Below are 26,698 nucleotides of genomic sequence, written 5' to 3'. Positions count from 1 at the left end.
AGTGTGGTGTAGAGTGTGGTGTAGGGTGTGGTGTACAGTGTGGTGTACAGTGTGGTGTACAGTGTGGTGTAGGGTGTGGTGTAGGGTGTGGTGTAGGGTGTGGTGTACAGTGTGGTGTAGGGTGTGGTGTAGAGTGTGGTGTAGGGTGTGGTGCAGGGTGTGGTGTAGAGTGTGGTGTAGGGTGTGGTGTAGAGTGTGGTGTAGGGTGTGGTGTAGACTGTGGTGTAGGGTGTGGTGTAGAGTGTGGTGTAGGGTGTGGTGTAGGGTGTGGTGTAGAGTGTGGAGTAGAGTGTGGTGTAGAGTGTGGAGTAGAGTGTGGTGTAGGGTGTGGTGTAGGGTGTGGTGTAGAGTGTGCTGTAGAGTGTGGTGTAGGGTGTGGTGTAGGGTGTGGTGTAGGGTGTGGTGTAGAGTGTGGTGTAGGGTGTGGTGTAGAGTGTGGTGTAGAGTGTGGAGTAGAGTGTGGTGTAGAGTGTGGAGTAGGGTGTGGTGTAGAGTGTGGTGTAGGGTGTGGTGTAGAGTGTGCTGTAGAGTGTGGTGTAGGGTGTGGTGTAGGGTGTGGTGTAGAGTGTGGTGTAGGGTGTGGTGTAGAGTGTGGTGTAGAGTGTGGAGTAGAGTGTGGTGTAGAGTGTTGAGTAGGGTGTGGTGTAGAGTGTGGTGTAGGGTGTGGTGTAGGGTGTGGTGTAGGGTGTGCTGTAGAGTGTGGTGTAGGGTGTGGTGTAGGGTGTGGTGTAGGGTGTGGTGTAGGGTGTGGTGTAGTGTGTGGTGTAGAGTGTGGTGTAGGGTGTGGTGTAGGGTGTGGTGTAGAGTGTGGTGTAGGGTGTGGGGTAGGGTGTGGTGTAGTATGGCGTAGGGTGTGGTGTAGGGTGTGCTGTAGAGTGTGGTGTAGGGTGTGGTGTAGGGTGTGGTGTAGAGTGTGGTGTAGAGTGTGGTGTAGGGTGTGGTGTAGGGTGTGGTGTAGAGTGTGGTGTAGGGTGTGGTGTAGGGTGTGGTGTAGAGTGTGGTGTAGAGTGTGGTGTATGGTGTGGTGTAGGGTGTGGTGTAGGGTGTGCTGTAGAGTGTGGTGTAGGGTGTGGTGTATGGTGTGGTGTAGGGTGTGGTGTAGAGTGTGGTGTAGGGTGTGGTGTAGTGTGGCGTAGGGTGTGGTGTAGGGTGTGCTGTAGAGTGTGGTGTAGGGTGTGGCGTAGGGTGTGGTGTAGGGTGTGCTGTAGAGTGTGGTGTAGAGTGTGGCGTAGGGTGTGGTGTAGGGTGTGCTGTAGAGTGTGGTGTAGGGTGTGGTGTAGAGTGTGGTGTAGAGTGTGGTGTAGAGTGTGGCGTAGGGTGTGGTGTAGGGTGTGCTGTAGAGTGTGGTGTAGGGTGTGGTGTAGGGTGTGGTGTAGAGTGTGGTGTAGAGTGTGGTGTAGAGTGTGGTGTAGGGTGTGGTATAGGGTGTGGTGTAGAGTGTGGTGTAGGGTGTGGTGTAGGGTGTGGTGTAGAGTGTGGTGTAGGGTGTGGTGTAGGGTGTGCTGTAGAGTGTGGTGTAGGGTGTGGTGTAGGGTGTGGTGTAGAGTGTGGTGTAGGGTGTGGTGTAGAGTGTGGTGTAGAGTGTGGAGTAGAGTGTGGTGTAGAGTGTTGAGTAGGGTGTGGTGTAGAGTGTGGTGTAGGGTGTGGTGTAGGGTGTGGTGTAGGGTGTGCTGTAGAGTGTGGTGTAGGGTGTGGTGTAGGGTGTGGTGTAGGGTGTGGTGTAGGGTGTGGTGTAGTGTGTGGTGTAGAGTGTGGTGTAGGGTGTGGTGTAGGGTGTGGTGTAGAGTGTGGTGTAGGGTGTGGGGTAGGGTGTGGTGTAGTATGGCGTAGGGTGTGGTGTAGGGTGTGCTGTAGAGTGTGGTGTAGGGTGTGGTGTAGGGTGTGGTGTAGAGTGTGGTGTAGAGTGTGGTGTAGGGTGTGGTGTAGGGTGTGGTGTAGAGTGTAGTGTAGGGTGTGGTGTAGGGTGTGGTGTAGAGTGTGGTGTAGAGTGTGGTGTATGGTGTGGTGTAGGGTGTGGTGTAGGGTGTGCTGTAGAGTGTGGTGTAGGGTGTGGTGTATGGTGTGGTGTAGGGTGTGGTGTAGAGTGTGGTGTAGGGTGTGGTGTAGTGTGGCGTAGGGTGTGGTGTAGGGTGTGCTGTAGAGTGTGGTGTAGGGTGTGGCGTAGGGTGTGGTGTAGGGTGTGCTGTAGAGTGTGGTGTAGAGTGTGGCGTAGGGTGTGGTGTAGGGTGTGCTGTAGAGTGTGGTGTAGGGTGTGGTGTAGAGTGTGGTGTAGAGTGTGGTGTAGAGTGTGGCGTAGGGTGTGGTGTAGGGTGTGCTGTAGAGTGTGGTGTAGGGTGTGGTGTAGGGTGTGGTGTAGAGTGTGGTGTAGAGTGTGGTGTAGGGTGTGGTATAGGGTGTGGTGTAGAGTGTGGTGTAGGGTGTGGTGTAGTGTGTGGTGTAGAGTGTGGTGTAGGGTGTGGTGTAGGGTGTGCTGTAGAGTGTGGTGTAGGGTGTGGTGTAGGGTGTGGTGTAGAGTGTGGTGTAGAGTGTGGTGTAGGGTGTGGTGTAGGGTGTGGTGTAGGGTGTGGTGTAGAGTGTGGTGTAGGGTGTGGTGTAAGGTGTGGTGTAGGGTGTGGTGTAGAGTGTGGTGTAGGGTGTGGTGTAGAATGTGGTGTAGGGTGTGGTGTAGGGTGTGGTGTAGGGTTATGTGCAGTGTGGCGTAGGGTGTGGTGTAGGGTGTGGTGTAGAGTGTGGCGTAGGGTGTTGTGTAGGGTGTGGTGTAGAGTGTGGTGTAGGGTGTGGTGTACAGTGTGGTGTACAGTGTGGTGTAGGGTGTGGTGTAGGGTGTGGTGTAGAGTGTGGTGTAGGGTGTGGTGTATGGTGTTGTGTAGGGTGTGGTGTAGAGTGTGGTGTAGGGTGTGGTGTAGAATGTGGTGTAGGGTGTGGTGTAGGGTGTGGTGTAGGGTTATGTGCAGTGTGGCGTAGGGTGTGGTGTAGAGTGTGGCGTAGGGTGTTGTGTAGGGTGTGGTGTAGAGTGTGGTGTAGGGTGTGGTGTACAGTGTGGTGTACAGTGTGGTGTAGGGTGTGGTGTACAGTGTGGTGTACAGTGTGGTGTAGGGTGTGGTGTAGGGTGTGGTGTAGGGTTATGTGCAGTGTGGCGTAGGGTGTGGTGTAGGGTGTGGTGTAGAGTGTGGCGTAGGGTGTGGTGTAGGGTGTGGTGTAGAGTGTGGTGTAGGGTGTGGTGTAGAGTGTGGTGTAGGGTGTGGTGTAGAGTGTGGTGTAGGGTGTGGTGTAGAGTGTGGTGTAGGGTGTGGTGTAGAGTGTGGTGTAGAGTGTGGTGTAGGGTGTGGTGTTGGGTGTGGTGTAGGGTGTGGTGTAGAGTGTGGTGTAGGGTGTGGTGTAGAGCGTGGAGTAGGGTGTGGTGTAGGGTGTGGTGTAGAGTGTGGTGTAGGGTGTGGTGTAGGGTTATGTGCAGTGTGGCGTAGGGTGTGGTGTAGGGTGTGGTGTAGAGTGTGGCGTAGGGTGTTGTGTAGGGTGTGGTGTAGAGTGTGGTGTAGGGTGTGGTGTAGGGTGTGGTGTAGAGTGTGGTGTAGGGTGTGGTGTAGGGTGTGTAGAGTGTGGTGTTCAGTGTGGTGTACAGTGTGGTGTAAGGTGTAGTGTAGAGTGTGGTGTAGGGTGTGGTGTAGGGTGTGGTGTAGGGTGTGGTGTAGAGTGTGGTGTAGGGTGTGGTGTAGGGTGTGGTGTAGAGTGTGGTGTAGAGTGTGGTGTAGGGTGTGGTGTAGGGTGGGGTGTAGGGTGTGGTGTAGAGTGTGGTGTAGTGTGTGGTGTAGAGTGTGGTGTAGGGTGTGGTGTGGTGTAGAATGTGGTGTAGGGTGTGGTGTAGGGTGTGGTGTAGAGTGTGGTGTAGTGTGTGGTGTAGGGTGTGGTGTAGAGTGTGGTGTAGGGTGTGGTGTAGGGTGTGGTGTAGAGTGTGGTGTAGGGTGTGGTGTAGAGTGTGGTGTAGAGTGTGGTGCAGGGTGTGGTGTAGGGTGTGGTGTAGGGTGTGGTGTAGGGTGTGGTGTAGAGTGTGGTGTAGGGTGTGGTGTAGAGTGTGGTGTAGGGTGTGGTGTAGGGTGTGGTGTAGGGTGTGGTGTAGGGTGTGGTGTAGAGTGTGGTGTAGGGTGTGGTGTAGAGTGTGGTGCAGGGTGTGGTGCAGGGTGTGGTGTAGAGTGTGGTGTAGAGTGTGGTGTAGAGTGTGGTGTAGGGTGTGGTGTAGAATGTGGTGTAGGGTGTGGTGTAGGGTGTGGTGTAGAGTGTGGTGTAGTGTGTTATGTAGGGTGTGCTGTAGAGTGTGGTGTAGGGTGTGGTGTAGGGTGTGGTGTAAGGTGTGGTGTAGAGTGTGGTGTAGGGTGTGGTGTAGGGTGTGGTGTAGGGTGTGGTGTAGAGTGTGGTGTAGAGTGTGGTGCAGGGTGTGGTGTAGGGTGTGGTGTAGAGTGTGGTGTAGGGTGTGGTGTAGAGTGTGGTGTAGGGTGTGGTGTAGAGTGTGGTGTAGGGTGTGGTGTAGGGTGTGGTGTAGAGTGTGGTGTAGGGTGTGGTGTAGAGTGTGGTGTAGGGTGTGGTGTAGAGTGTGGTGTAGGGTGTGGTGTAGAGTGTGGTGTAGAGTGTGGTGTAGGGTGTGGTGTAGAGTGTGGTGTAGGGTGTGGTGTAGGGTGTAGTGTAGGGTGTGGTGTAGAGCGTGGCGTAGGGTGTGGTGTAGGGTGTGGTGTAGGGTGTGGTGTAGAGTGTGGTGTAGGGTGTGGTGTAGGGTTTTGTGCAGTGTGGCGTAGGGTGTGGTGTAGGGTGTGGTGTAGAGTGTGGCGTAGGGTGTTGTGTAGGGTGTGGTGTAGAGTGTGGTGTAGGGTGTGGTGTAGGGTGTGGTGTACTGTGGCGTAGGTTGTGGTGTAGGGTGTGGTGTAGAGTGTGGTGTAGGGGTGTGGTGTAGGGTGTGGTGTAGAGTGTGGTGTAGGGTGTGGTGTAGGGTGTGGTCTAGAGTGTGATGTACAGTGTGGTGTAGAGTGTGGTGTAAGGTGTGGTGTAGAGTGTGGTGTAGGGTGTGGTGTAGGGTGTGGTGTAGGGTGTGGTGTAGTGTAGTGTAGGGTGTGGTGTAGAGTGTGGTGTAGAGTGTGGTGTAGAGTGTGGTGTAGAGTGTGGTGTAGAGTGTGGTGAAGAGTGTGGTGTAGAGTGTGGTGTAGGGGGTGGGGCAGTGTGTGGTGTAGGGTGTGGTGTAGGGTGTGGTGTAGAGTGTGGTGTAGGGTGTGGTGTAGGGTGTGGCGTAGGGTGTGGCGTATGATGTGGTGTAGGGTGTGGTGTAGAGTGTGGTGTAGTGTGGTGTAGGGTGTGGTGTAGGGTGTGGTGTAGAGTGTGGTGTAGGGTGTGGTGTAGGGTGTGGTGTAGAGTGTGGTGTAGGGTGTGGTGTAGGGTGTGGTGTAGGGTGTGGTGTAGGGTGTGCTGTAGAGTGTTGTGTAGGGTGTGGTGTAGGGTGTGGTGTAGGGTGTGGTGTAGAGTGTGGTGTAGGGTGTGGTGTATGGTGTGGTGTAGGGTGTGGTGTAGAGTGTGGTGTAGGGTGTGGTGTAGAGTATGGTGTAGGGTGTGGTGTAGAGTGTGGTGTAGAGTGTGGTGTAGGATGTGGTGTAGGGTGTGGTGTAGAGTGTGGTGTACGGTGTGGTGTAGAGTGTGGTGTAGGGTGTGGTGTAGGGTGTTGTGCAGTGTGGCGTAGGGTGTGGTGTAGGGTGTGGTGTAGAGTGTGGCGTAGGGTGTGGTGTAGGGTGTGGTGTAGAGTGTGGTGTAGGGTGTGGTGTAGTGTGTGGTGTAGGGTGTGGTGTAGGGTGTGGTATAGGGTGTGCTGTAGAGTGTGGTGTAGGGTGTGGTGTAGAGTGTGGTGTAGGGTGTGGTGTAGAGTGTGGTGTAGAGTGTGGTGTAGGGTGTGGTGTAGGGTGTGGTGTAGAGTGTGGTGTAGGGTGTGGTGTAGAGTGTGGTGTAGGGTGTGGTGTAGACTGTGGTGTAGGGTGTGGTGTAGGGTGTGTTGTAGAGTGTGGTGTACGGTGTGGTGTAGAGTGTGGCGTAGGGTGTGGTGTAGGGTGTGGTGTAGAGTGTGGCGTAGGGTGTGGTGTAGGGTGTGTTGTAGAGTGTGGTGTACGGTGTGGTGTAGAGTGTGGTGTAGGGTGTGGTGTAGGGTGTGTTGTAGAGTGTGGTGTACGGTGTGGTGTAGAGTGTGGTGTAGGGTGTGGTGTAGAGTGTGGTGTAGGGTGTGGTGTACTGTGGCGTAGGTTGTGGTGTAGGGTGTGGTGTAGAGTGTGGTGTAGGGGTGTGGTGTAGGGTGTGGTGTAGAGTGTGGTGTAGGGTGTGGTGTAGGGTGTGGTGTAGAGTGTGGTGTAAAGGTGGTGTACAGTGTGGTGTAAGGTGTGGTGTAGAGTGTGGTGTAGAGTGTGGTGTAGTGTAGTGTAGGGTGTGGTGTAGGGTGTGGTGTAGGGTGTGGTGTAGGGTGTGGTGTAGGGTGTGGTGTAGAGTGTGGTGCAGGGTGTGGTGTAGAGTGTGGTGCAGGGTGTGGTGCAGGGTGTGGTGTAGGGTGTGGTGTAGAGTGTGGTGTAGAGTGTGGTGTAGGGTGTGGTGTAGAATGTTGTGTAGGGTGTGGTGTAGGGTGTGGTGTAGAGTGTGGTGTAGTGTGTTATGTAGGGTGTGGTGTAGAGTGTGGTGTAGGGTGTGGTGTAGGGTGTGGTGTAAGGTGTGGTGTAGAGTGTGGTGTAGGGTGTGGTGTAGGGTGTGGTGTAGGGTGTGGTGTAGGGTGTGGTGTAGAGTGTGGTGTAGGGTGTGGTGTAGAATGTGGTGTAGGGTGTGGTGTAGGGTGTGGTGTAGGGTTATGTGCAGTGTGGCGTAGGGTGTGGTGTAGGGTGTGGTGTAGAGTGTGGCGTAGGGTGTTGTGTAGGGTGTGGTGTAGAGTGTGGTGTAGGGTGTGGTGTACAGTGTGGTGTACAGTGTGGTGTAGGGTGTGGTGTAGGGTGTGGTGTAGAGTGTGGTGTAGGGTGTGGTGTATGGTGTTGTGTAGGGTGTGGTGTAGAGTGTGGTGTAGGGTGTGGTGTAGAATGTGGTGTAGGGTGTGGTGTAGGGTGTGGTGTAGGGTTATGTGCAGTGTGGCGTAGGGTGTGGTGTAGAGTGTGGCGTAGGGTGTTGTGTAGGGTGTGGTGTAGAGTGTGGTGTAGGGTGTGGTGTACAGTGTGGTGTACAGTGTGGTGTAGGGTGTGGTGTACAGTGTGGTGTACAGTGTGGTGTAGGGTGTGGTGTAGGGTGTGGTGTAGGGTTATGTGCAGTGTGGCGTAGGGTGTGGTGTAGGGTGTGGTGTAGAGTGTGGCGTAGGGTGTGGTGTAGGGTGTGGTGTAGAGTGTGGTGTAGGGTGTGGTGTAGAGTGTGGTGTAGGGTGTGGTGTAGAGTGTGGTGTAGGGTGTGGTGTAGAGTGTGGTGTAGGGTGTGGTGTAGAGTGTGGTGTAGAGTGTGGTGTAGGGTGTGGTGTTGGGTGTGGTGTAGGGTGTGGTGTAGAGTGTGGTGTAGGGTGTGGTGTAGAGCGTGGAGTAGGGTGTGGTGTAGGGTGTGGTGTAGAGTGTGGTGTAGGGTGTGGTGTAGGGTTATGTGCAGTGTGGCGTAGGGTGTGGTGTAGGGTGTGGTGTAGAGTGTGGCGTAGGGTGTTGTGTAGGGTGTGGTGTAGAGTGTGGTGTAGGGTGTGGTGTAGGGTGTGGTGTAGAGTGTGGTGTAGGGTGTGGTGTAGGGTGTGTAGAGTGTGGTGTTCAGTGTGGTGTACAGTGTGGTGTAAGGTGTAGTGTAGAGTGTGGTGTAGGGTGTGGTGTAGGGTGTGGTGTAGGGTGTGGTGTAGAGTGTGGTGTAGGGTGTGGTGTAGGGTGTGGTGTAGAGTGTGGTGTAGAGTGTGGTGTAGGGTGTGGTGTAGGGTGGGGTGTAGGGTGTGGTGTAGAGTGTGGTGTAGTGTGTGGTGTAGAGTGTGGTGTAGGGTGTGGTGTGGTGTAGAATGTGGTGTAGGGTGTGGTGTAGGGTGTGGTGTAGAGTGTGGTGTAGTGTGTGGTGTAGGGTGTGGTGTAGAGTGTGGTGTAGGGTGTGGTGTAGGGTGTGGTGTAGAGTGTGGTGTAGGGTGTGGTGTAGAGTGTGGTGTAGAGTGTGGTGCAGGGTGTGGTGTAGGGTGTGGTGTAGGGTGTGGTGTAGGGTGTGGTGTAGAGTGTGGTGTAGGGTGTGGTGTAGAGTGTGGTGTAGGGTGTGGTGTAGGGTGTGGTGTAGGGTGTGGTGTAGGGTGTGGTGTAGAGTGTGGTGTAGGGTGTGGTGTAGAGTGTGGTGCAGGGTGTGGTGCAGGGTGTGGTGTAGAGTGTGGTGTAGAGTGTGGTGTAGAGTGTGGTGTAGGGTGTGGTGTAGAATGTGGTGTAGGGTGTGGTGTAGGGTGTGGTGTAGAGTGTGGTGTAGTGTGTTATGTAGGGTGTGCTGTAGAGTGTGGTGTAGGGTGTGGTGTAGGGTGTGGTGTAAGGTGTGGTGTAGAGTGTGGTGTAGGGTGTGGTGTAGGGTGTGGTGTAGGGTGTGGTGTAGAGTGTGGTGTAGAGTGTGGTGCAGGGTGTGGTGTAGGGTGTGGTGTAGAGTGTGGTGTAGGGTGTGGTGTAGAGTGTGGTGTAGGGTGTGGTGTAGAGTGTGGTGTAGGGTGTGGTGTAGGGTGTGGTGTAGAGTGTGGTGTAGGGTGTGGTGTAGAGTGTGGTGTAGGGTGTGGTGTAGAGTGTGGTGTAGGGTGTGGTGTAGAGTGTGGTGTAGAGTGTGGTGTAGGGTGTGGTGTAGAGTGTGGTGTAGGGTGTGGTGTAGGGTGTAGTGTAGGGTGTGGTGTAGAGCGTGGCGTAGGGTGTGGTGTAGGGTGTGGTGTAGGGTGTGGTGTAGAGTGTGGTGTAGGGTGTGGTGTAGGGTTTTGTGCAGTGTGGCGTAGGGTGTGGTGTAGGGTGTGGTGTAGAGTGTGGCGTAGGGTGTTGTGTAGGGTGTGGTGTAGAGTGTGGTGTAGGGTGTGGTGTAGGGTGTGGTGTACTGTGGCGTAGGTTGTGGTGTAGGGTGTGGTGTAGAGTGTGGTGTAGGGGTGTGGTGTAGGGTGTGGTGTAGAGTGTGGTGTAGGGTGTGGTGTAGGGTGTGGTCTAGAGTGTGATGTACAGTGTGGTGTAGAGTGTGGTGTAAGGTGTGGTGTAGAGTGTGGTGTAGGGTGTGGTGTAGGGTGTGGTGTAGGGTGTGGTGTAGTGTAGTGTAGGGTGTGGTGTAGAGTGTGGTGTAGAGTGTGGTGTAGAGTGTGGTGTAGAGTGTGGTGTAGAGTGTGGTGAAGAGTGTGGTGTAGAGTGTGGTGTAGGGGGTGGGGCAGTGTGTGGTGTAGGGTGTGGTGTAGGGTGTGGTGTAGAGTGTGGTGTAGGGTGTGGTGTAGGGTGTGGCGTAGGGTGTGGCGTATGATGTGGTGTAGGGTGTGGTGTAGAGTGTGGTGTAGTGTGGTGTAGGGTGTGGTGTAGGGTGTGGTGTAGAGTGTGGTGTAGGGTGTGGTGTAGGGTGTGGTGTAGAGTGTGGTGTAGGGTGTGGTGTAGGGTGTGGTGTAGGGTGTGGTGTAGGGTGTGCTGTAGAGTGTTGTGTAGGGTGTGGTGTAGGGTGTGGTGTAGGGTGTGGTGTAGAGTGTGGTGTAGGGTGTGGTGTATGGTGTGGTGTAGGGTGTGGTGTAGAGTGTGGTGTAGGGTGTGGTGTAGAGTATGGTGTAGGGTGTGGTGTAGAGTGTGGTGTAGAGTGTGGTGTAGGATGTGGTGTAGGGTGTGGTGTAGAGTGTGGTGTACGGTGTGGTGTAGAGTGTGGTGTAGGGTGTGGTGTAGGGTGTTGTGCAGTGTGGCGTAGGGTGTGGTGTAGGGTGTGGTGTAGAGTGTGGCGTAGGGTGTGGTGTAGGGTGTGGTGTAGAGTGTGGTGTAGGGTGTGGTGTAGTGTGTGGTGTAGGGTGTGGTGTAGGGTGTGGTATAGGGTGTGCTGTAGAGTGTGGTGTAGGGTGTGGTGTAGAGTGTGGTGTAGGGTGTGGTGTAGAGTGTGGTGTAGAGTGTGGTGTAGGGTGTGGTGTAGGGTGTGGTGTAGAGTGTGGTGTAGGGTGTGGTGTAGAGTGTGGTGTAGGGTGTGGTGTAGACTGTGGTGTAGGGTGTGGTGTAGGGTGTGTTGTAGAGTGTGGTGTACGGTGTGGTGTAGAGTGTGGCGTAGGGTGTGGTGTAGGGTGTGGTGTAGAGTGTGGCGTAGGGTGTGGTGTAGGGTGTGTTGTAGAGTGTGGTGTACGGTGTGGTGTAGAGTGTGGTGTAGGGTGTGGTGTAGGGTGTGTTGTAGAGTGTGGTGTACGGTGTGGTGTAGAGTGTGGTGTAGGGTGTGGTGTAGAGTGTGGTGTAGGGTGTGGTGTACTGTGGCGTAGGTTGTGGTGTAGGGTGTGGTGTAGAGTGTGGTGTAGGGGTGTGGTGTAGGGTGTGGTGTAGAGTGTGGTGTAGGGTGTGGTGTAGGGTGTGGTGTAGAGTGTGGTGTAAAGGTGGTGTACAGTGTGGTGTAAGGTGTGGTGTAGAGTGTGGTGTAGAGTGTGGTGTAGTGTAGTGTAGGGTGTGGTGTAGGGTGTGGTGTAGGGTGTGGTGTAGGGTGTGGTGTAGGGTGTGGTGTAGAGTGTGGTGTAGGGTGTGGTGTAGAGTGTGGTGCAGGGTGTGGTGCAGGGTGTGGTGTAGGGTGTGGTGTAGAGTGTGGTGTAGAGTGTGGTGTAGGGTGTGGTGTAGAATGTTGTGTAGGGTGTGGTGTAGGGTGTGGTGTAGAGTGTGGTGTAGTGTGTTATGTAGGGTGTGGTGTAGAGTGTGGTGTAGGGTGTGGTGTAGGGTGTGGTGTAAGGTGTGGTGTAGAGTGTGGTGTAGGGTGTGGTGTAGGGTGTGGTGTAGGGTGTGGTGTAGGGTGTGGTGTAGGGTGTGGTGTAGAGTGTGGTGTAGAGTGTGGTGCAGGGTGTGGTGTAGGGTGTGGTGTAGGGTGTGGTGTAGAGTGTGGTGTAGGGTGTGGTGTAGAGTGTGGTGTAGGGTGTGGTGTAGAGTGTGGTGTAGGGTGTGGTGTAGAGTGTGGTGTAGGGTGTGGTGTAGAGTGTGGTGTAGGGTGTGGTGTAGAGTGTGGTGTAGAGTGTGGTGTAGGGTGTGGTGTAGAGTGTGGTGTAGGGTGTGGTGTAGGGTGTGGTGTAGAGTGTGGTGTAGGGTGTGGTGTAGAGCGTGGCGTAGGGTGTGGTGTAGGGTGTGGTGTAGAGTGTGGTGTAGGGTGTGGTGTAGGGTTTTGTGCAGTGTGGCGTAGGGTGTGGTGTAGGGTGTGGTGTAGAGTGTGGCGTAGGGTGTTGTGTAGGGTGTGGTGTAGAGTGTGGTGTAGGGTGTGGTGTACTGTGGCGTAGGTTGTGGTGTAGGGTGTGGTGTAGAGTGTGGTGTATGGGTGTGGTGTAGGGTGTGGTGTAGAGTGTGGTGTAGGGTGTGGTGTAGGGTGTGGTGTAGAGTGTGATGTACAGTGTGGTGTAGAGTGTGGAGTAAGGTGTGGTGTAGAGTGTGGTGTAGGGTGTGGTGTAGGGTGTGGTGTAGTGTAGTGTAGGGTGTGGTGTAGAGTGTGGTGTAGAGTGTGGTGTAGAGTGTGGTGTAGAGTGTGGTGTAGGGGGTGGGGCAGTGTGTGGTGTAGGGTGTGGTGTAGAGTGTGGTGTAGGGTGTGGCGTAGGGTGTGGCGTAGGATGTGGTGTAGGGTGTGGTGTAGAGTGTGGTGTAGTGTGGTGTAGGGTGTGGTGTAGGGTGTGGTGTAGAGTGTGGTGTAGGGTGTGGTGTAGGGTGTGGTGTAGAGTGTGGTGTAGGGTGTGGTGTAGGGTGTGGTGTAGGGTGTAGGGTGTGGTGTAGGGTGTGCTGTAGAGTGTGGTGTAGGGTGTGGTGTAGGGTGTGGTGTAGGGTGTGGTGTAGAGTGTGGTGTAGAGTGTGGTGTAGGGTGTGGTGTATGGTGTGGTGTAGGGTGTGGTGTAGAGTGTGGTGTAGGGTGTGGTGTAGAGTATGGTGTAGGGTGTGGTGTAGAGTGTGGTGTAGAGTGTGGTGTAGGATGTGGTGTAGGGTGTGGTGTAGAGTGTGGTGTACGGTGTGGTGTAGAGTGTGGTGTAGGGTGTGGTGTAGGGTGTTGTGCAGTGTGGCGTAGGGTGTGGTGTAGGGTGTGGTGTAGAGTGTGGCGTAGGGTGTGGTGTAGGGTGTGGTGTAGAGTGTGGTGTAGGGTGTGGTGTAGTGTGTGGTGTAGGGTGTGGTGTAGGGTGTGGTATAGGGTGTGCTGTAGAGTGTGGTGTAGGGTGTGGTGTAGGGTGTGGTGTAGGGTGTGGTGTAGAGTGTGGTGTAGAGTGTGGTGTAGGGTGTGGTGTAGGGTGTGGTGTAGAGTGTGGTGTAGGGTGTGGTGTAGTGTGTGGTGTAGGGTGTGGTGTAGAGTGTGGTGTAGGGTGTGGTGTAGGGTGTGTTGTAGAGTGTGGTGTACGGTGTGGTGTAGAGTGTGGCGTAGGGTGTGGTGTAGGGTGTGGTGTAGAGTGTGGCGTAGGGTGTGGTGTAGGGTGTGGTGTAGAGTGTGGTGTAGGGTGTGGTGTAGAGTGTGGTGTAGGGTGTGGTGTAGGGTGTGTTGTAGAGTGTGGTGTACGGTGTGGTGTAGAGTGTGGCGTAGGGTGTGGTGTAGGGTGTGGTGTAGAGTGTGGCGTAGGGTGTGGTGTAGGGTGTGTTGTAGAGTGTGGTGTACGGTGTGGTGTAGAGTGTGGTGTAGGGTGTGGTGTAGGGTGTGTTGTAGAGTGTGGTGTACGGTGTGGTGTAGAGTGTGGTGTAGGGTGTGGTGTAGGGTGTGGTGTAGAGTGTGGTGTAGGGTGTGGTGTAGGGTGTGGTGTAGAGTGTAGTGTAGGGTGTGGTGTAGGGTGTGGTGTAGAGTGTGGTGTAGAGTGTGGTGTATGGTGTGGTGTAGGGTGTGGTGTAGGGTGTGCTGTAGAGTGTGGTGTAGGGTGTGGTGTATGGTGTGGTGTAGGGTGTGGTGTAGAGTGTGGTGTAGGGTGTGGTGTAGTGTGGCGTAGGGTGTGGTGTAGGGTGTGCTGTAGAGTGTGGTGTAGGGTGTGGCGTAGGGTGTGGTGTAGGGTGTGCTGTAGAGTGTGGTGTAGAGTGTGGCGTAGGGTGTGGTGTAGGGTGTGCTGTAGAGTGTGGTGTAGGGTGTGGTGTAGAGTGTGGTGTAGAGTGTGGTGTAGAGTGTGGCGTAGGGTGTGGTGTAGGGTGTGCTGTAGAGTGTGGTGTAGGGTGTGGTGTAGGGTGTGGTGTAGAGTGTGGTGTAGAGTGTGGTGTAGAGTGTGGTGTAGGGTGTGGTATAGGGTGTGGTGTAGAGTGTGGTGTAGGGTGTGGTGTAGGGTGTGGTGTAGAGTGTGGTGTAGGGTGTGGTGTAGGGTGTGCTGTAGAGTGTGGTGTAGGGTGTGGTGTAGGGTGTGGTGTAGAGTGTGGTGTAGGGTGTGGTGTAGAGTGTGGTGTAGAGTGTGGAGTAGAGTGTGGTGTAGAGTGTTGAGTAGGGTGTGGTGTAGAGTGTGGTGTAGGTGTGTGTGTGTGTGTGTGTGTGTGTGTGTGTGTGTGTGTGTGTGTGTGTGTGTGTGTGTGTGTGTGTGTGTATGTGTGTGTGTACTCACCTAATTGTACTTACCTAATTGTGCTTGCGGGGGTTGAGCTCTGGCTCTCTGGTCCCGCCTCTCAACCGTCAATCAACTGGTGTACAGATTCCTGAGCCTATTGGGCTCTATCATATCTACATTTGAAACTGTGCATGGAGTCAGCCTCCACCACATCACTTCCTAATGCATTCCATTTACTAACTACTCTGACACTGAAAAAGTTCTTTCTAACGTCTCTGTGGCTCATTTGGGTACTCAGCTTCCACCTGTGTCCCCTTGTTCGCGTCCCACCAGTGTTGAATAGTTCATTCTTGTTTACCCGGTTGATTCCCCTGAGGATTTTGTAGGTTGTGATCATGTCCCCCCTTACTCTTCTGTCTTCCAGTGTCGTAAGGTGCCTTTCCCGCAGCCTTTCCTCATAACTCATGTCTCTTAGTTCTGGGACTAGTCTAGTAGCATACCTTTGGACTTTTTCCAGCTTCGTCTTGTGCTTGACAAGGTACGGGCTCCATGCTGGGGCCGCATACTCCAGGATTGGTCTTACATATGTGGTGTACAAGATTCGGAATGATTCCTTACACAGGTTCCTGAACGCCGTTCTGATGTTAGCCAGCCTCGCATATGCCGCAGACGTTATTCTCTTTATGTGGGCTTCAGGAGACAGGTTTGGTGTGATATCAACTCCTAGATCTTTCTCTCTGTCTGTTTCATTAAGTACTTCATCTCCTATTCTGTATCCTGTGCCTGGCCTCCTGTTTCCACTGCCTAGTTTCATTACTTTGCATTTACTCGGGTTGAACTTCAACAACCATTTGTTGGACCATTCACTCAGTCTATCCAGGTCATCTTGTAGCCTCCTACTATCATCCTCTGTTTCAATCCTCCTCATAATTTTTGCATCGTCGGCAAACATTGAGAGGAACGAATCTATACCCTCTGGGAGATCATTTACATATACCAGAAACAGTATAGGTCCAAGGACTGACCCCTGCGGGACTCCACTTGTGACGTCTCGCCAATCTGAGACCTCACCCCTCACACAGACTCGTTGTCTCCTGTTGCTTAGGTACTCCTCTATCCACCGGAGTACCTTCCCTCTCACTCCAGCCTGCATCTCCAACTTTCGCACTAGCCTCTTGTGTGGCACTGTATCAAAGGCTTTCTGACAATCCAAAAATATGCAGTCTGCCCACCCTTCTCTTTCTTGCCTTATTTTTGTTGCCTGGTCGTAGAATTCAAGTAACCCTGTGAGGCAGGACCTGCCATCCCTGAACCCATGTTGATGCTGTGTTACAAAGTTCCTTCGCTCCAGATGCTCCACTAGTTTTTTCCGCACAATCTTCTCCATCAGCTTGCATGGTATGCAGGTTAGGGACACTGGCCTGTAGTTCAGTGCCTCCTGTCTATCCCCTTTCTTGTATATCGGGACTACGTTAGCTGCTTTCCAAATATCTGGCAGTTCCCCTGTTGCCAGTGATTTGTTATACACTATGGAGAGTGGTAGGCACAGTTCTCTTGCTCCTTCCTTTAGAACCCAAGGGGAGATTCCATCTGGGCCTATAGCCTTCGTCACGTCCTACTCTAGTAAACACTTCCTTACTTCCCCACTGGTAATCTCAAACTCTTCCAGTGGTTCCTGGTTAGCTATTCCCTCGCTTACCTCTGGAATTTCTACTTGCTCTAAGGTGAAGACCTCCTGGAATTTCTTATTCAATTCCTCACACACTTCCTTGTCATTTGTAGTGAATCCTTCCGCCCCTATCCTTAATCTCATAACCTGTTCCTTTACTGTTGTTTTTCTCCTAATGTGGCTATGCAACAATTTAGGCTGAATCTTTGCCTTGCTTGCGATGTCATTTTCGTATTGTCTTTCTGCCTCTCTTCTCATTCTGACATATTCATTCCTGGCATTCTGGTATCTTTCTCTGCTCTCCAGTGTCCTGTTATTCCTATAGTTTCTCCATGCCCTTTTACTTTGCTGCTTAGCTAGCCTACATCTCTGATTAAACCATGGGTTTCTCATCTTCATTTCTCTGTTTTCCTTTTGCACTGGGACAAACTTGTTTGCTGCGTCCTTGCACTTCTGCGTGATGTAATCCATCATATCTTGGGCCGTCTTTCCCCTGAGCTCTGTTTCCCATGCTATATGTGATGTTTCCCATGTGTGTGTGTGTGTGTGTGTACTCACCTATACTCACCTATATGTGCTTGCAGGATCGAGCATTGACTCTTGGATCCCGCCTTTCGAGCATCGATTGTTTACAGCAATGACTCCTGTCCCATTTCCCTATCATACCTGGTTTTAAAATTATGAATAGTATTTGCTTCCACAACCTGTTCCTGAAGTGCATTCCATTTCCCCACTACTCTCACGCTAAAAGAAAACTTCCTAACATCTCTGTGACTCATCTGAGTTTCAAGCTTCCATCCATGTCCTCTCGTTCTGTTACTATTCCGTGTGAACATTTCGTCTATGTCCACTCTGTCAATTCCTCTGAGTATCTTATACGTTCCTATCATGTCCCCCCTCTCCCTTCTTCTTTCTAGTGTCGTAAGGCACAGTTCCCTCAGGCGCTCTTCATACCCCATCCCTCGTAGCTCTGGGACGAGTCTCGTTGCAAACCTCTGAACCTTTTCCAGTTTCATTATATGCTTCTTCAGATGGGGACTCCATGATGAGGCGGCATACTCTAAGACTGGCCTTACGTAGGCAGTGTAAAGCGCCCTAAATGCCTCCTTACTTAGGTTTCTGAATGATGTTCTAACTTTTGCCAGTGTAGAGTACGCTGCTGTCGTTATCCTATTAATATGTGCCTCAGGAGATAGATTAGGTGTTACGTCCACCCCCAGGTCTCTTTCACGCGTCGTTACAGGTAGGCTGTTCCCCTTCATTGTGTACTGTCCCTTTGGTCTCCTATCTCCTAGTCCCATTTCCATAACTTTACATTTGCTCGTGTTGAATTCTAGTAGCCATTTCTCTGACCATCTCTGCAATCTGTTCAGGTCCTCTTGGAGGATCCTGCAATCCTCATCTGTCACAACTCTTCTCATCAACTTTGCATCATCCGCAAACATCGACATGTAGGACTCTACGCCTGTAAACATGTCGTTAACATATACAAGAAATAGAATTGGTCCCAGCACCGATCCTTGTGGTACTCCACTTGTTACTGTTCGCCAGTCCGACTTCTCGCCCCCTTACCGTAACTCTTTGGCTCCTTCCTGTTAGGTAGTTCCTTATCCATTCTAGGACCTTTCCCCCCACCCCCGCCTGCCTCTCGAGCTTGAACAGCAGTCTCATGTGCGGTACTGTATCAAAGGCTTTTTGGCAGTCCAGAAATATGCAGTCTGCCCAACCATCTCTGTCCTGTCTTATCCTCGTTATTTTATCATAGAATTCCAGAAGGTTTGTTAGGCACGATTTCCCTGTCCAGAACCCATGTTGATGTTTATTCACAAACCTAATGTTCTCCAGGTGTGCAACCAGTCGTAGCCTAATTATTCTTTCCAGTATTTTACAGGGGATGCTTGTCAGTGATACAGGTCTGTAGTTAAGTGCCTCCTCCCTATCTCCTTTCTTGAAGATCGGCACGACATTTGCCTTCTTCCAGCAACTGGGCAATTCTCCTGACATAAGTGACTCATTAAAGATCATTGCCAGAGGCACGCTGAGGGCCTGTGCTGCTTCTTTTAGTATCCACGGTGATACTTTGTCTGGTCCAACTGCTTTAGTTGCATCTAGAGTGTGTGTGTGTGTGTGTGTGTGTGTGTGTGTGTGTGTGTGTGTGTGTGTGTGTGTGTGTGTGTGTGTGTGTGTGTGTGTGTGTGTGTGTGTGTGTGTGTGTGTGTGTGTGTGTGTGTATGTGTGTGTGTGTGTGTGTGTGTGTGTGTGTGTGTATGTGTGTGTGTGTGTGTGTGTGTGTGTGTGTGTGTGTATGTGTGTGTGTGTGTGTGTGTGTGTGTGTGTGTGTGTGTGTGTGTGTGTGTGTGTGTGTGTGTGTGTGTGTGTGTGTGTGTGTGTGTGTGTGTGTGTGTGTGTGTGTGTGTGTGTGTGTGTGTATGTGTGTGTGTGTGTGTGTGTGTGTGTGTGTGTGTGTGTGTGTGTGTGTGTGTGTGTGTGTGTGTGTGTGTGTGTGTGTGTGTGTGTGTGTGTGTGTATGTGTGTATGTGTATGTACGCATTTTTGAAATGCATAGTAGAATATGGCAGCATAGTTGAAGCAAGGAGTGGCCTTGCTTATTCACCTGTCTAATATTTATCCAGTCCTGGTCAGTTTCCAGACCAGAAAATTTTACATGTTTATATGTGGAGTTGCCAGATGTTACTGCTTAAATAATTCATACTTTAGTATTTACCTTATATCAATTTATTGCATTTTTATATGTCATTTGCATGATGCAATTTATATTTTATTTCATCTTATGTTTGTGGTAGCACGATTACATTGCACATTTAATTGTTTGTTATTTATATAAAATACTAGCTTGTCATCCTTTGAGGGAGGGGGTAGTGTGGGCGGTGCGTCCTGGAACTCTTCAGTAGTTGGAAGACCACCATCTGGGAAACATCGTTTGAATAAGTTATCTGTTCTGCTTTTATTGTTCCGTAGTGTAAATTATTTGTCTGTGGAGATGTTCTTATGTATTTAAAGCCAGTTAATTCTCTCGAGTTAATGACGTGAAATCGCATTCTTGTAATATTGAAAAACTTGCATAATATTATGTTTATTAAATTTATATATTATATATATTTTATTATGTGCATGTTTATTTCACCTGATTTTTTTTAATTTATATTCCTGTCCTACAGAGGGACACTCTGGTGTTGACTTTTTGTTTGATAGTGAAATTACCCTAGGCTATAACTTTTATCACTATCCTGGAGACACGACCTGTACGTACTAGCTAGGTAACAATGATGTGGTTTAGGTCGCTGGTGGTGATGTGGTAGAGGTCGCTGGTGGTGATGTGGTAGAGGTCGCTGGTGGTGATGTGCTAGAGGTCCCTGGTGGTGATGTGCTAGAGGTCGCTGGTGGTGATGTGGTAGAGGTCGCTGGTGGTGATGTGGTAGAGGTCGCTGGTGGTGATGTGGTAGAGGTCGCTGGTGGTGATGTGCTAGAGGTCGCTGGTGGTGATGTGGTAGAGGTCGCTGGTGGTGATGTGGTAGAGGTCGCTGGTGGTGATGTGGTAGAGGTCGCTGGTGGTGATGTGCTAGAGGTCGCTGGTGGTGATGTGGTAGAGGTCGCTGGTGGTGATGTGGTAGAGGTCGCTGGTGGTGATGTGGTAGAGGTAGCTGGTGATGATGTGGTAGAGGTCGCTGGTGATGATGTGGTAAAGGTCGCTGGTGATGATGTGGTAGAGGTCGTAGGTGGTGATGTGGTAGAGGTCGCTGGTGATGATGTGGTAGAGGTCGCTGGTGATGATGTGCTAGAGGTCGCTGGTGGTGATGTGGTAGAGGTCGCTGGTGATGATGTGCTAGAGGTCGCTGGTGGTGATGTGGTAGAGGTAGCTGGTGATGATGTGGTAGAGGTCGCTGGTGATGATGTGGTAAAGGTCGCTGGTGATGATGTGGTAGAGGTCGTAGGTGGTGATGTGGTAGAGGTCGCTGGTGATGATGTGGTAGAGGTCGCTGGTGATGATGTGCTAGAGGTCGCTGGTGGTGATGTGGTAGAGGTCGCTGGTGATGATGTGCTAGAGGTCGCTGGTGGTGATGTGGTAGAGGTCGCTGGTGATGATGTGGTAGAGGTCGTTGGTGGTGATGTGGTAGAGGTCGCTAGTGATGATGTGGTAGAGGTCGTTGGTGGTGATGTGGTAGAGGTCGCTGGTGGTGATGTGGTAGAGGTCGCTGGTGGTGATGTGGTAGAGGTCGCTGGTGGTGATGTGGTAGAGGTCGCTGGTGGTGATGTGGTAGAGGTCGCTGATGGTGATGTGGTAGAGGTCGCTAGTGGTGATGTGGTAGAGGTCGCTGGTGATGATGTGGTGGAGGTCGCTGGTGGTGATGTGGTAGAGGTCGCTGGTGATGATGTGTTAGAGGTCGCTGGTGGTGATGTGTTAGAGGTCGCTGGTGGTGATGTGGTAGAGGTCGCTGGTGGTGATGTGTTAGAGGTCGCTGGTGGTGATGTGCTAGAGGTCGCTAGTGGTGATGTGTTAGAGGTCGCTGGTGGTGATGTGTTAGAGGTCGCTGGTGGTGATGTGTTAGAGGTCGCTGGTGGTGATGTGCTAGAGGTCGCTGGTGATGATGTGGTGGAGGTCGCTGGTGGTGATGTGGTAGAGGTCGCTGGTGGTGATGTGGTAGAGGTCGCTGGTGGTGATGTGGTAGAGGTCACTGGTGATGATGTGGTGGAGGTCGCTGGTGGTGATGTGATAGAGGTCGCTGGTGGTGATGTGGTAGAGGTCACTGGTGATGATGTGTTAGAGGTCGCTGGTGGTGATGTGGTAGAGGTCACTGGTGATGATGTGGTGGAGGTCGCTGGTGGTGATGTGGTAGAGGTCGCTGGTGGTGATGTGTAGAGGTCACTGGTGATGATGTGGTGGAGGTCGCTGGTGGTGATGTGGTAGAGGTCGCTGGTGGTGATGTGGTAGAGGTCGCTGGTGGTGATGTGGTAGAGGTCGCTGGTGGTGATGTGGTAGAGGTCGCTGGTGGTGATGTGTTAGAGGTCGCTGGTGATGATGTGGTGGAGGTCGCTGGTGGTGATGTGGTAGAGGTCGCTGGTGGTGATGTGGTAGAGGTCGCTGGTGGTGATGTGCTAGAGGTCGCTGGTGGTGATGTGCTAGAGGTCGCTGGTGATGATGTGGTAGAGGTCGCTGGTGATGATGTGGTGGAGGTCGCTGGTGATGATGTGGTGGAGGTCGCTGGTGGTGATGTGGTAGAGGTCGCTGGTGGTGATGTGGTAGAGGTCGCTGGTGGTGATGTGCTAGAGGTCGCTGGTGATGATGTGGTAGAGGTCGCTGGTGATGATGTGGTGGAGGTCGCTGGTAATGATGTGGTGGAGGTCGCTGGTGGTGATGTGGTAGAGGTCACTGGTGATGATGTGTTAGAGGTCGCTGGTGGTGATGTGTTAGAGGTCGCTGGTGATGATGTGGTGGAGGTCGCTGGTGGTGATGTGGTAGAGGTCGCTGGTGGTAATGTGGTAGAGGTCGCTGGTGGTGATGTGGTAGAGGTCGCTGGTGGTGATGTGCTAGAGGTCGCTGGTGATGATGTGGTAGAGGTCGCTGGTGATGATGTGGTGGAGGTCGCTGGTGGTGATGTGGTAGAGGTCGCTGGTGGTTATGTGGTAGAGGTCGCTGGTGGTGATGTGCTAGAGGTCGCTGGTGATGATGTGGTAGAGGTCGCTGGTGGTGATGTGGTAGAGGTCGCTGGTGGTGATGTGGTAGAGGTCGCTGGTGATGATGTGGTGGAGGTCGCTGTTGATGATGTGGTGGAGGTCGCTGGTGGTGATGTGGTAGAGGTCGCTGGTGATGATGTGGTGGAGGTCGCTGGTGATGATGTGGTAGAGGTCGCTGGTGATGATGTGGTAGAGGTCGCTGGTGGTGATGTGGTAGAGGTCGCTGGTGGTGATGTGGTAGAGGTCGCTGGTGGTGATGTGTTAGAGGTCGCTGGTGATGATGTGGTGGAGGTCGCTGGTGGTGATGTGGTAGAGGTCGCTGGTGGTGATGTGGTAGAGGTCGCTGGTGGTAATGTGGTAGAGGTCGCTGGTGGTGATGTGGTAGAGGTCGCTGGTGGTGATGTGCTAGAGGTCGCTGGTGATGATGTGGCAGAGGTCGCTGGTGATGATGTGGTGGAGGTCGCTGGTGATGATGTGGTAGAGGTCGCTGGTGGTTATGTGGTAGAGGTCGCTGGTGGTGATGTGCTAGAGGTCGCTGGTGATGATGTGGTAGAGGTCGCTGGTGGTGATGTGGTAGAGGTCGCTGGTGGTGATGTGGTAGAGGTCGCTGGTGATGATGTGCTAGAGGTCGCTGGTGATGATGTGGTAGAGGTCGCTGGTGGTGATGTGGTAGAGGTCGCTGGTGGTGATGTGGTAGAGGTCGCTGGTGATGATGTGGTGGAGGTCGCTGGTGATGATGTGGTGGAGGTCGCTGGTGGTGATGTGGTAGAGGTCGCTGGTGATGATGTGGTGGAGGTCGCTGGTGATGATGTAGTAGAGGTCGCTGGTGATGATGTGGTAGAGGTCGCTGGTGATGATGTGGTGGAGGTCGCTGGTGGTGATGTGGTAGAGGTCGCTGGTGGTGATGTGGTGGAGGTCGCTGGTGGTGATGTGCTAGAGGTCGCTGGTGGTGATGTGCTAGAGGTCGCTGGTGATGATGTGGTAGAGGTCGCTGGTGATGATGTGGTAGAGGTCGCTGGTGGTGATGTGGTAGAGGTCGCTGGTGATGATGTGGTGGAGGTCGCTGGTGATGATGTGGTAGAGGTCGCTGGTGATGATGTGGTAGAGGTCGCTGGTGATGATGTGGTGGAGGTCGCTGGTGGTGATGTGCTAGAGGTCGCTGGTGATGATGTGGTAGAGGTCACTGGTGGAAAGGTGCTAGAGGTCGCTGGTGGTGATGTGGTAGAGGTCGCTGGTGATGATGTGGTGGAGGTCGCTGGTGATGATGTGGTAGAGGTCGCTGGTGATGATGTGGTAGAGGTCGCTGGTGATGATGTGGTGGAGGTCGCTGGTGGTGATGTGCTAGAGGTCGCTGGTGATGATGTGGTAGAGGTCGCTGGTCATGATGTGGTAGTGCAACATAATTTACACGAGTTCTCAGGATTATTATACTTTTTCTTACAAGCATATACAGTATAGTGCCTAGGAGGTTCTCTTCAATGATATCTAAGATAATTATAAGAGCCCAAACAAGCTACTGCAGAAATGTATAGGACAAACATATCAATTGTGACACTTGCTCTCCACATACGTAAGATGCTTAATTTAGAAACTGTACTTGTGGTCGATCTCGAACCCATTGTTGATGTGACGTGTATTGAATTTTGTGGCTAGGTCATCAAGATTGTAACTTGCTTGGCTAAATAAATTGTGGGTTCAGTCCCTGAGCGAATTATGTGCCTCTGTAACCTTTTCCACTACTGCCCACAAGGATGGGTATGGGGTTCATAATAAATAAACTAAACTAAAAACTATAGTATGGCGACGAAAACTGAACTGCATAATGTTAATGGGGGACTAACCAGAACCAAATATATTGGTGAAGAATAACACCAGGTGTTTTATTCCTAACATTCAACACAACTGGCAAATACTTCGTCCAGCGATTTGTTTGGCTTGAGTTTAATATATGTTTAATAACAGTAAAACAGAGAATGACTGAGAGAATTCTTAGGTTCAAACGCTTTATCCCAACAGCTTAATACAAAAATTCAAGTTGTTGAACAATTTTTATTTGAATTGTTCTGCCGGAAAGATATTTAGAGAAGTTTTTTAGTGATTATGTATGTGCTGTTTAGAAGCAGCACATCTGGACGGTCTCTCTCTCGAGTCCTGCTGCCAGATTGGGCGTGGTAGTGGCTTTTCAAGAATGTAAGAACTCTTGTATATATAAATAAAAATAAATAAATAAAAAAGGTGCAAATTAGGCTATTTAGTTTTGAGTGCCCGGCACTCATAAATCAACTCATCATCCTTATAGACGTTGGGCTACTATTGTTAAAGTCAGTGATTGATTAGTTATCCATATATAATGTAATGTGTGTAAATGACAGCCGCATCAAACAGCCTGGTGGACCAAACTACAAACCGGAGGAGGCCTCGTCCTCGGGGGTAATTAACTTTGGGTAATTACACGGACCCCTTGTGTGACGTGGTGACGACTATAAGGCGCACAATTACACGGACCCCTTGTGTGACGTGGTGACGACTACAAGGCGCACAGTTACACGGACCCCTTGTGTGACGTGGTGACGACTATAAGGCGCACAATTACACGGACCCCTTGTGTGACGTGGTGACGACTATAAGGCGCACAGTTACACGGACCCCTTGTGTGACGTGGTGACGACTACAAGGCGCACAATTACACGGACCCCTTGTGTGACGTGGTGACGACTACAAGGCGCACAATTACACGGACCCCTTGTGTGACGTGGTGACGACTATAAGGCGCACAATTACACGGACCCCTTGTGTGACGTGGTGACGACTATAAGGCGCACAATTACACGGACCCCTTGTGTGACGTGGTGACGACTACAAGGCGCACAGTTACACGGACCCCTTGTGTGACGTGGTGACGACTATAAGGCGCACAGTTACACGGACCCCTTGTGTGACGTGGTGACGACTATAAGGCGCACAATTACACGGACCCCTTGTGTGACGTGGTCATGACTATAAGGCGCACAGTAAACTAAGCCTCACAGGATGAGTATGTGAATCAAAATATATACTTAAAATATATTTTTAAATTTTTGTCATTAAAGTTTCTGAATTTCTCATGATATATAATATATAAAGTTTATACTTAAGTTAAGAGCTGTACTTGTGGATGACATTCCCTGGTTTGGCACCTTCTTTTGATAATTACCTGCTTGTGGCTGACATATATAATCTGACTGTGTCAGCCATAATTCACCTAGACATCGATCCTGCGTCATGATTAACATACATATTATTTTACTTCTTTTTTTCTGTATTAAAGTGACTTAAATTTTATAGGTTAATTTTTAAATATATGATGATGATAGAATGCAATTACGGTATCATTGCAACTTTATAGGAAATCGTTAAATCATAAATATATCTTGGATCTTATACATGAAATATTGTTACATTCAACGATTGAAAACAAAGTTTATATATATATCTATTTTTAATAAAATATAAAACATTAATGTTAATCAACGCATCTCTGTGAATTACATAATTTATCAGTACTGTGCAGCCTGTGGTCCCCGCCTGGCTGGACACTGATACCTAGGTAGTTTTCATGTGTCCGGACACCGGCGATAGGGTGGTATTATTGCCTCATTATTGCTCTGCCTTTTTCAATAAATATACAATTATAAGATTTATTTGTGAATCTCAATTAATTAAACAATATATCACAGAGCGTGTAGGGTTCAGTGAGATGAGCGAAGAGACATGGGAGATTGACATCGGCACTGTAGAAACTCAGGCGATAAGTCACAATAACGTGACTAAATTATGTTGACTAGACCACACACTAGAAGGTGAAGGGACGACGACGTTTCGGTCCGTCCTGGACCATTCTCAAGTCGATTCTCAATCGACTTGAGAATGGTCCAGGACGTCGTCCCTTCACCTTCTAGTGTGTGGTCTGGTCAACTGTAGATACTGTTATTGGACTGTATACTATGTCCTACTATGATACTGACAATGTCTCTTCAACGCAGGCTGAACTCCAAGGTGCATTAGCAGGATTACAGGAAGTAGTCAAATGTAAAAATGCTTGCTTCTTTATTGTCAGTAGAGGAGCATTAGAGTCTTTAAATAGCAGACGCCCAGTTTACCAAAATATTGTGATGGAGTGTAGAGAGAATGTTAAGAAATTAGAACAAATTGGGTATAAAGTAAGATTAATGTGGATCCCTTCACATGTGGAAATACTGTTGAATGAAGTAGTTGATGAGATAGCAAAGAGAGCCACGGAAAAAAATCTAATTGATGTTGTATGTCAGATAACTTTGAAACAAATAAAAACAAGAATCAAGATGATCCAAGAAGGTGAAGAAATGGTAAAGAGAATGGCAATGGTGGACAGTAGTAACACACTTAAGAATCATTCAATAATAAATACAAATTCGTCCTTCACCTATAGTAGAGTAATAAACGCCATGCCTATTACAATGACCCCAAACTGCGTACTTTGAAACGCACTGCCAGACGAGTTGGACTTGCATATAGGGAAACACGCACGCCAGCAATGCTCAAGCTCTTTCAGAAAGCCCTAGCCAAGGCGAGGGAGCGCAAGACAGAGCTCAGGCAAGATAACTGGGAAACTTTTGTTAACAGTCTCAACTCTCATACCCCCTCAGTCAGGCATGGAAGGATATTAAAAGAATTAAAGGCGATAAGCTCGGCCAAGTAGCACACCCTCACCCTCTACACAGAGCAAACGAGTTAGTCGATGTTTGGGCAACCACCTCTAGCTTCAATAATCTTCCCCCAGACATACAGTTCAGATTAAATGCTGGTTACGGAGATCGAGAAAGACTCGTTGACTTCATGCACCACAAGGAAGATGAATGCAACGTGCCATTTACTGAGTTTGAATTACTCGCGGCCCTAAACAAAGGTAAAGCCACATCCCCCGGTGAAGATGGTATCACTTATGACATATTGCGTCTACTTCCTTTAGTACCAGGGTATCCCCTGCTTGAGCTGTATAATATGAGCTATGTTACTGGGGAACTTCCTATCTCTTGGACCAACAGAATAATCATTCCAATTCCCAAGCCAAATCAAGAGAATGCTTTAATGAGGTGCACAGTATATCATTAAAAAAGAACTAAAGCTGAAGGCAAAACAACAAGCTGCCTAAGCGGCAGGATTGGTGACTTGACATCGGCATACATGGAAAAAACTATTCATAGTGGAAGCTCCTAACAAGGCCCCGGAGCGGGAGGGATAACATGTATGTGCATGGGGGTCCCTCCGGCTGCCGCCTTACCCACTCGTGGGCTCTGGCCAGGTCATTCACCCTCTTGTGAGACACCATTTGGAGAAGTGCTGCTCCAGATGACGACTCTGCTTAGATAGTTGGCTACCAGCTATCCTGGCTGCAGATCACCTAAGCGAGACTATATTTACCCTTATGCACCTTGTGCACGGTGATCCTGGGACTAAGGTGGTCTGCCCCTTGATGTGATCTTGGACCATATTCTGTAGATGGAATATGTCCAGGTCAAGGCTTTCACAGAGCAAATCGCTCTGTGAAAATCGCAAGGTCGCTCTTGGTGAGACCCATGTCCTGTAGACCACGCACTCTCCTTGCACCATTCTCCTCTCCAATTAAGGGTTATTGAAGAGGCGGATGCTGTGTGCTTCCCGGTATATTCCCTGACGTTTTGAAGGATCTC

At 50.9% G+C, this 26,698-nt stretch overlaps 1 protein-coding gene across 1 annotated transcript in view; it reads right to left on the bottom strand.

Moving 5' to 3' along the window:
* Positions 1-26,698, bottom strand: part of LOC138365318 (uncharacterized) — a 72,211-nt gene that overhangs the window by 44,474 nt on the left and 1,039 nt on the right. The window lies entirely within an intron of this gene.

The sequence above is a fragment of the Procambarus clarkii genome, chromosome 16 (assembly GCF_040958095.1).
Source record: "Procambarus clarkii isolate CNS0578487 chromosome 16, FALCON_Pclarkii_2.0, whole genome shotgun sequence".
NCBI classification, from domain to species: domain Eukaryota; kingdom Metazoa; phylum Arthropoda; class Malacostraca; order Decapoda; family Cambaridae; genus Procambarus; species Procambarus clarkii.
Note: the sequence above shows the minus strand (reverse complement) of the source record. Positions and strands in the feature narration are given on the sequence as shown.